This window comes from Rattus norvegicus, chromosome 18 (assembly GCF_021556685.1).
Source record: "Rattus norvegicus strain SHRSP/BbbUtx chromosome 18, alternate assembly SHRSP_T2T, whole genome shotgun sequence".
Classification (NCBI taxonomy): domain Eukaryota; kingdom Metazoa; phylum Chordata; class Mammalia; order Rodentia; family Muridae; genus Rattus; species Rattus norvegicus.
In genome coordinates, this window is record NC_141551.1 from 53,315,466 (window position 1) to 53,325,969 (window position 10,504).

The following is a 10,504-nucleotide window of genomic DNA, read 5'->3' on the forward strand; positions in this document are numbered from 1 at the left end:
GTCTGAACAGTAAGTGTCTCTGAATGGCAGAACAGGAAAAAAATTTTATTTCCTCATTTTACAAAGTATTTCTGTTATCAGTAAGGAGACTGCACTTCTCTCACATTCAAAAACAAGGAAATTCACACAAGACAAAAACTAAGAGACTGGGTATGATATTTGTAAATACAGAAGCGGAGTAAGCAGATATACAAAACCGAAATATGTGAAAGGTAACAGGAAAGAATTCAGCAGCAGTTAACATCCAATCAGGCCAGACTGTGATAGTCAGAGAACGTAAAACTAGAAAAGTATCCCCTGAAGACGAATTACAGTTTGACTGTCACCACTATATTATGTGGCTAAACAAGAGGCTTACTTGTCACTAAACAAACAACGTGTGGTTTGTAAGCCTCTTACTCTCTGTGGGCGAATGGTCACTATCTCACAGCTCCCTCAGTGACTCAGTGACAGTGACTTTTTAATCCAGAATGTTAATCCCACAGATGATAAACCTACCCCAGAGGGAAGGTGTGGGCTGAAATCAGAGCTCACTGTGAGGAACTGCCATTTATGTTGAAAGCAGAAATTGAAAGATACAAGGGAGAAAATAATAACACTGCACAGGAAAACATTTTTTTTTCTTTGCAAAGACAGGTTATCTAAACTGTGACTAATTCGAATATTTTTTAGAATGCAGATGAAACCTCTCTTTGGCTACCTGCTTGGCACCTTAGCCATGCTAACCTACTTTATAGTAAGCAACGTCAATCACAAGATGGGACTGGCAGCATTTCAGAAATGCTTTTCAACAGTACAAAACCTTTTTTTGGAAACTGGGATTAGCTGGCTACAAATATGGGTATGTAAAAGTAGGCACTCGGTTATGCAATATTTATTCAAGTGAAATTCTTCCAATATTTTCTGGAAGAGAGGTGATATTCAATGATGCCATTCTGTGGGTCAACGTCTTAGAGAAAGTGCATAAGGGTGTTCATCTTTTTTTTTTTAATTGGTGGTTTAAGCATTAAAAATGCATAAAGGTGAAAAGCTAGGATAAATGTCAGATTGTATATGTAGTGAGCCATTAAGTTTAATAAAGTTTATTTGAAAATAAGATGAACTATAATTTTCTCCTTTGATATACTTATTACTAACAAACTTATTACTTAGCAGGAAAACTGTCTCCCATGAGTTATGGATGCTACTGGGTGCCTCTCGTCCTGTCTACTGTTTCCATCTCCAACCTCTTTAGTCTAGCCTCTCGATCAGTGTGGAGCTGAATGGCATGTTCTCCTCCACTTACCTCCCATCCCATGCTTCCCTCCATGTTTCCGCTCACCCAGCATCTTCCGTGTCTTTTCATCTTGACTCCTGGAGCCTGACCATTCTCTGAAATTCGATCTAGAGCACACAATCTCTAAAATACTTTGTTGAACTCATATATACTCTCAAGATTTGAACTTCCACTTGACTACCTTATCTTAGCTACAACTGTTTAACTTATCATTAAGCCACAGCCTTATCTAAGATAAAAACCCCCTCACCTCGTTTTCCAACGCTGTTGTCTTTCTTCATTGTTCAGTTACTAAATTGTATCAATTCTTTTAGAGTTGGTCTTTTAAATTCTCTTTGTCTTAGTCACTGTTCTTTTGCTGTTGAAGAGACACCATGGCCAAGGCAGCTCTTATGAAAGAAAGCAGCGTTTGTTAGGGGCTTGCTTACATGTCAGAGGTTTAGCCCGTAATTATAGCAGAGAGCATAGCAGCACACAGGCAGACATAGTGCTGAAGAAGTAGCAGAGAGCTCTATACCTGGGTCCACAGGTACCAGGAAGAGAGGAGAGAGAGAGAGAGAGAGAGAGAGAGAGAGAGAGAGAGAGAGAGAGAGAGAGAGAGAGAGAGAGAGAGGTTGGCCATGGGCTTTTGAAACACGCTTCCTCCAACAAGGGAGGTTAGAGAGTGACATTAGTAGGAAGTGTGACCTTGTTGGAGTAGGTGTGTCACTGGGTGTGGCTTTAATACCCTGGTCCTAGCTGCCTGGAAGCCAGTCTTCTACAAGACTTCAGATGAAGATGTAGAACTCTCAGCTGTGCCTGCACCATGCCTGCCTAGATGCTGCCGAGCTCCCCCCTTGATTATAATGGACTAAACCTCTGAACCTGTAAGACAGCCCCAATTACATGTTGTCCTTTATAAGACTTGCCTTAGTCACGGTGTCAGTTCACAGAAGTAAAACCCAAACTAAGGTTGGGGATTTAGCTCAGTGGTAGAATGCTTGCCTAGCAAGCACAAGGCCCTGGGTTCGGTCCCCAGCTCCGAAAAAAAAGAAAAAAGAAAAAAAAAACCCAAACTAAGACACCCTCCCTAGTGACTCAGCATTTAAATATATTTAAAATTTAAATATACATATATGATCCTCTGAGGACTATTCTTATTCAAGCTACCACACTTTTCATTCATTATCTTTATAAATAATATCCTTATACTTTTACATATTAATATCCTTACACTTTCATGTAGGGTCTTTTATGTACAATTTCTCCCTACATTTATTTGACATCAAATCTCTCAAAAGAACTGAAACATAGGATTGTATATTGGTGGTTTTTTTGGAAGAGGATGAGTTCAAAGGTATCTTCTGCAATTGGCTATTGTCGATGGAACTTGGTCTTACCAGGATCATATAATGAAGCTTATAGCCACAAAGCTCACCTAGGGGATAAAAAAGGTAAATATCAACTTATAAGTTCTGCTCCCCCTGTTATGTACCTTTATCTGGAGAGCCACAAATGAACATCTTCTCCTGCCAAGATAACACACCATGAACTTGTTACTCTTCTACATCACCTCAGTCTCCTCATAAGTAGTTGACCGCAGGCACATGTAGTACAGGACTGACCCTTGACTGACTTCTAATCTAAAAGGCACATTCTGTACTTTGTTCTTAAATATCTACTTTGTGTCTCTTGTCTACAATAGGATTCTTCTTACGTGGCTTTTGATTATTTGACATTAGTAAAATACTGGACTAGGGGTTGGGAGAATGAGCTCAGCAGTTAGGAGCATTTGTTCTTGCAAAACACCCAGGTTCAATCCCCAGCTAGTACCCATCTGCAGGAAATCTGATGCCTTCCTCTGACCTCTGAGGGTACCAAGCACTTCTGTAGTGCCCATACACACACACATTCAGAACATTCACACACATAAATTAATAAAATCAATCTTAAAAACTGTGTCAGGCATGGTGGCCCATACCTTTAATCCCAGCACTCAAGAGGCAGAGGCAGGTGGATCTCTGAGTTGAAGGCCAGCCTGGTCTATGGAGAGAGTTCCAGGACATCCAGGGCTACACAAAGAAACCCTGTCTCAAAACAAAACAAAAACAAAAACAAAATGCTAAAATAGGTTAGTCCATCGGTCACATTCAGTTTCCTCTAGATGCTAAAAACGTATTATCTTTCAGCTCTGGCTTCTCAATAAATATTAGTTGCATATGCCCATCTCTCTTCTTCAGTCCTACCCCTTACATGTCTATATCCAAATACTTTCTGCCCACTGTTATTAAAGATTGAACTTGCAGTTGTTTTTATTGTAATAGTTATATTTGCTCATGTTAGATAATGGTCCTATTTTCTGGTATTCCTTAAGAGTATAGCACATCATTCAGAACATCTGCCCAGGTTAGCAATACTATTAACTATACATTAATCCTCTTACTCGGCTATACTAAGATTACACAGATGATTTACTTTTTTAAATTTTTTTATTAGATATTAGATATTCTTTACTTACACTTCAAATGTCATTCCCCTTCCCCATTTCCTGTCCATAAGCCCTCATCCCCTCCCCATCCCCTCATACATCCCCCTTACTGCCCCCCCATATTCCCCTGCACTGAGGGTCCAACCTTGGCAGGACCATGAGCTTCCCTTCCACTGGTGCCCCAACAAGGCTATTCTCTGCTACATATGCAGTTATAGTCCTGGAATAGTCTTTCGGTAGTGGTTTAGTCCCTGGAAGCTCTGGTTGGTTGGCATTGTTGTTTTTATGGGGTTGCAAGCTCCTTCAACTCTTTCAATCCTTCCTCTAATTCCCCCCAAGGGGGTCCTCATCTCAGTTCAGTGGTTTGCTGCTAGCATTGACCTCTGTATTGGACATGCTCCGGATGTGTCTCTCAGGAGAGATCTATATCCGGTCCCTTTCAGCATGCATTTTTTAGCTTCATCAATCTTATCTAGTTTTGGTGGCTGTAGTTATGGGCCACATGTGGGGCAGGCTCTGAATGGCCGTTCCTTTCACTGCTCTAAACTTTGCTTTTATATACCCTCCTATGGATATTTTTTCCCCTTTTAAGAAGGAGTGGGAGCATCCGCATTTTGGTCATCCTTCTTCTTGAACTTCCTGTGGTCTATGAATTGCATCTTGGGTAATTCGAGCTTTTTGGCTAATATTCACTTATCAATGAGTGCATACCAAGTGTGTTTTTCTGTGATTGAGTTACCTCACTCAGGATGATATTTTCTAGTTCATTCTATTTGCCTATAAATTTCGTGAAGTCATTGTTTTTGATAGCTGAGTAGTACTCCATTGTGTAGATGTACCACATTTTTTGAACCCATTCCTCTGTTGAAGGGCATCTGGATTCTTTCCAGCTTCTGGCTATTATATATAAGGCTGATATGAACATAGTGAAGCATGTGTCTTTGTTGTATGTTGGAGCACTTTTTGGGTATATGCCCAGGAGAGGTATAGCTGGGTCCTCAGGTAGTGGAATGTCCAATTTTCTGAGGAACCTCTAGACTGATTTCCAGAGTGGTTGTACCAGTTTGCAATCCCACCAACAATGGAGGATTATTCCTCTTTCTCCACATTCTTACCAGCATCTGCTATCACCTGATTAATCTTAGCCATTCTGACTGGTGTGAGGTGGAATCTCCAGGGCTGTTTTGATTTGCATTTCCCTGATGTTGAACTTTTCTTTAGGTGCTTTTTGGCCATTCGATAATTCTCAGCTGAGAATGTTTTGTTTAACTCTGTACCCCATTTTTTAATAGGGTTATTTGGCTCTCTGAAGTCTAACTTCTTGAGTTTTTACACATGATTTTAAATGCCCCTCCTCCCACCCCCCTTGCCCCTGGTTGTTCTGGAACTTGCTTTGTAGACCAGGCTGGCCTTGAAATCAAAGAGATCTGCCTGTCTCTGCATCCAAGTGCTGGGCTTAAAAGAGAGTACCACCATTGCCTGGTGATTTTAAACTCTTTACTCATAGATTAAAGTCAAATTTCTTCAGTAATTTAGGTCGATCCTTCTTGCATTTACTTATATTTACAATGTAGATGAATTTTTTTTTGAATTTTACTTTGTTCCATCCATGTGATTTGCAGCACTTCAAAAATTCCTACTATGTCCAAATCAGATGAAAACACACTCCATATGAAAACTATGTATATGTCATACATGCAAATGGTGATTATTTGTAGAATATTCTGAAAATGAGACAGAGAAAACAAATTCACTTTCTTTATCCTTTGATTAAAATGTAACAGCCAAAAGAATCCGTCAGGTTCCTTACTCTCACTAGAGCGTTTTGTATGTTAAGATAAAGTTACCAGATAATGTCTCCTAAAGGAAGAAGTTGAAGTTATTTTGACCATAAGCAAACGCCTGTAATGTTTTTAAAAGAATTAGGACAGAAATTAGTGAGTGTGTTTTCATTCAACAAACATCTACTAAGCATTCTGTGTGAAAATGCACTACCAGACTATGTTCATCGCTTTCTAGAAAATAGATTGTTTTCCTATTTACACAAAATTTGTTTTGTTTTATTTTGGTTTTGAGACACGTTCTTTCTATGTGTTATCCTGGCTATTCTGGAACTCACTATTTAGACCAGGCTGTGGCCACAAACTCACAGATCTCTCTCTCTCTCTCTCTCTCTCTCTCTCTCTCTCTCTCTCTCTCTCTCTCCTCTCTCCTCTCTCTCTCTCTCTCTCTCTCTCTCTCTCTCTCTCTCTCTCTCTCTCTCTCTCTCCCTCTCCTCTCTCTCTCTCTCTCCTCTCTCTCTCTCTCTCTCCTCTCTCTCTCTCTCCTCTCTCTCTCTCTCTCTTTCTCTCTCTCTCTCTCTCTCTCTCTCTCTCTCTCTCTCTTCTCTCTCTCATGCTCAGATTAAAGACAGAACTCACCACACCTGGCTAGTTACACAAAGTTTAGAACATTCTGTAGAGCAAACAGAAAGCTTTGCAAAGAGAAAAGTCAACCAAGTCAACCTTTGATGGAGATAGCTCCTTGGTGCTTTGGACAGAGGCTCTGAGAAAACGTTCTCATAGGAACAGGTTAGGATTCAAAACTTTTCTCTTGATTCACTTACCTTCCCCACTCTTCACTCATGTTATCTACCCCTAAAGTCAACATGTGATACAAATGTTTTTGTGGAGTAGTTCACCAGGTTCATTAAAATCAAACCAAAATAGATTTCTCTAAGGAGCTCACACCCCCATTATGTCTGCTATGAATATGTCATCATGATCTTTTTTTTATTGCTTCTGCTCATAAGATGTTCACCAGTCTTGAATAGTTATTGTATTTACAAGGTGATAACACTTCTGGTGTCTGGAGATGGAACTTAGTGACCCAGGGGAGAGCAAGGCACACTCGTGCTCACAATTGGAAGTCAAGCATGAGGCATAAAACTTGGGGTACACATGGTAGAAAAATATCAGATTCACCTTTTCAAAGGACAGGATTCCAGCTGCTCAGTTAAGATCTCGGTTGTCTTAGTCTTGAATTCTAAAATCAGGCATAAACTGGAATTGGTCATTTCAAAGGTTTTTTGTTTGCTTTGTTTTTTAATTTGAGCACAAGGGACAAGAACAATATGAAAATACCGATTAGTTGGCATTAAGTTACTTTTCTGTGTGAATAAGGATTCAGATGAAGAACTTGCAAACTGGGCATGGTGGCACACGCCTTTGATCCCAAAAAAGGATCAAAGGAAGCCAAATCTCTAGGAGTTCAAGGTCAGCCTGGTATACAGGAGTTCCAAGTCAGTCAAGGCTACATAGTAAGAACTTATCTAAAAAAAACAAAACAAAACAAAAACAAAACAAAACAAACAAACAAAGGAACAGCAGCACAAAAGAAACTACTTGTGCCAGTTGAAAATGTTCTCTCATGGAAATTTGACCTCTGTGTTCTCTGCTTCTGATTTCTCTGCAGGGCAGAGAAACAGGTTAGTTTCAGCTTGGTGGAACTTTCCAGGGGGTGATTCCTTTAGACTTTTAGCCTCATGGGCTCAAGTCTATTTGGAAAAGCTTAGAACAAAACAATGACCTTCTGTGATTACTACCAGTGTCAACCAAAGCCATAAGAATCCTCCCGTCCATTACTCATTTTCCACAGGACAGAACTAATACAATTCACATTACGTAATTATTAAAACTAGGAAGCAAAAACAAGATCAAAAGGATGGAGTGTGTTGTCTACAGTGGGGGGCGAGATGAGGGGGTAACCTTCAGAAAATGTTCTTTGGCTAGTAATTTATATACTGAATATAAATAATTAGCCCATCTTAATATGAAATTTCACCCATTTTATTTATAGTTTAAAAGGTAAGTTCTAACAAATTTATGGGGAAAATACTATTTTGTCAATTCTATCCTTGTACCTGTAGGAATAGAGATTAAAAAAAATATTTTCTATTCCTTTCAGAGAGTAGAGACTGGCCACGGGTTTCTAAGAGTAAGCTCTTTTTGTGGCTAAAGAAATAAAACCAGATATCAGGCTGCAAATAATTTTTATAACAGTTTTAATATGTAATTAAGTCTTTGTTTGCTTGCTTGTTTGTTTGTCTTACTACTTCTGAGCTGACTGATAATTAATAGGTCTGAAGGACCAGGGCTGTTTGAATAGGAATTGCCTTCATGTATTAGAGGCTTAGGGACTCTGACATGTCAGTGAAATTAATCCTTTGATAGATTTGTGATAAGACAGCACTGTGGACAGCAAACAACAGGTAGTAGGGCCATCTTGAAAGAAGTAGGTCACTAGGTTATGTGTCCTTCGGACTAGGTCAGAGAAGATGCTCTGCTGACACATGTGTCCCTACAATCGCCATTGTCTGCCCAAATACATGGGCCTGAGCGGCCACAAATCAATCCCTCCTCAACCACAAGAAGAGCAAATCTTTCCTCTCCTTAAGTTGACATTTTTCAGGAATTTATCACAGCAACACAGAGTCTAATGAATAACAAAGGGAGAGAAGGAGACACCATTTACTGAAATAAAGATGACAGAGAGTCAGGTGGGGTTTAAAGAAGCAAGGTTTCAGTGTTACCTGTTATAACAGAATTCAACATTGGCCCGGATCCCAGTGTTGCCTGCCTTGGTCCCAGCTCTCACTCTTTCCAGTAACTCAGGAGAAAAGAGACATGCATTCTTCATTCTCTCAAGTCCATAACATCCTTCTAGACTGAGCCTTTAGGGAGGCAGATTAGAGCCCATCAGTGACTCAGCTATCAACACCTCTTCCTGACATCTCCTCTTGTAAATATTTGTCCCAGAGAGACTGAAAGGACCAGTTGTTCAAGTTGAGAGGGCAAAGTTTACACAGTCTTCATTTAAGAAGAAGAAATAAGGTGCCGGGGGAGAAACGATCATGAGACTGAAGGTAATCTCCAGATTCAAGAGCACGCTGACTGGAGAGAGATATGTCAATTCGTTTCAGTTGATTTTCAAACACTTAGAACTAAGTTCCCTGAGTTTTAAGTAACACAGTCCCAATCTTGACACAGGTTACCTTTTCAACATATGCCTTGAAACTGAAACATGGAGTGAGTCGTCACATTTATTTGAATCCTACCACTAAGCACTGTGATCATTCAATCTAATTGACTCCTTAACACTTCAATTATCTTGGCAGTTGAAAAAAAAAAAGAAGCTTCCTGTCCTGAATTAATTATAGTTGTATTCCCAGGCTGTTGTCTTCTCATCATTGGATTGGCATTCTCTTTCAATGACATCTTAGGGTTCAACTTCTCTCCTAGGAGATAGAGAAAAGAAAATCTGAAGGAAGATTGCTGGAGCAGGGCATGTGGGGCTCAGTGGGTAGAGCGTTTATTACACAAGTATGAGGATCTAAGTTTGGATCACTGGAACCCAAGAAAAAGCTAGGCATAGTAGTGAGTTGATGGCCCTAGAAGTGGGGAAATGCAGACAGAAGGATCCTGGAAATGAACTCCCCAGCCTGCCTAGCCAAAATGATAAAGTCTAAGTATAGTGAGAGACCTTGCCTCATAAAATGAAGACATCTGATGTCAATCTCTGGCCTTTACATATGTACACAGGCAAGTGCACCTGAGCACACATCTACATACCCAACACACACACACACACACACACACACACACACACACACACACACACACACCTACCTTATTTTATAATAGCTTCCAATAAACCAGAAACAAATCCCACATCTATAAGTATAGGATTTAAAAGTGATCTTTGTTCTCATGTGCATAGCCAGAACTCTAGTTCTCTATTATGAAATGACTTTATCAAATGAAGATATGGACTGGAGTTAAAATAATCATCATTCATTTAATTGGAAATTGAGATCACTTATGATAAATGTTTCTTAAGGTTGTCAAACTAGTTCTTTCTCTTGCATTTTGTCAGCTGTTTGGCAAGCTAGCTGGAATGCAGGCTGTGTTTTTTGGGGTTTTTTTTTTTTTTTATTCAAGTCTACTGAAGGATCAGAGAGAGGATTGAAGGTTTAGAATTTACTTCCTTGGTGGTCTCACTAATTAGGAATTTATGATTCTTCAGGGAATGGCATTAAATATTTTCTTTGGGCAAATCAAAATGGAATTCTCACCATTTAAAATGAAATGAGATTTCCATATCAAGTGACTAAAGTATTTTTTAAATGATTTTCACGGGTTAAGGACATAGCATGACAAAGTACTTGCTTGGCAGACATGAGGCTGTAGGTTTTATACCCAACCTTGGCATTTTTTTTGTAAGACACATATGTATAACTTTAGAAATTTATAAACAATTTTAATACATTTATACCTTTTGCATAATTGTCTAGCAATTACTACTTTAAAAAAGAAAGAGAATCACATTGTTTGCTTTCATTCACAATCATAAGTCTCAAATGAGTTTTTGTTATAAGTAATTGTTTTCCCAAACACAGTGTCTTAGTATCTTAGTGCTGTGAAGAGATACCATGACCAAGGCAACTCTTATAAAGCAAAACACTTAATTGGGGCTGGTTTGCAATTTCAGAGGTTTAGTCCATCATGACAGGAAACATGGCAACATCCAGGCATACACAGTGCTGGAGAAGGAACTGAGAGTTCTACATCTTGATCCTCAGGCAGCCAGGAAGAGACTTCATTTTCACAATGGGTGGAGCTTGAGCATAGGAAACATCAAAGCCCATCCACACAGTGACACACTTCCTCCAACATGGCCACAGCTCCTAATAGTGCCCATCCTTATGGGCCAAGCATTCAAAC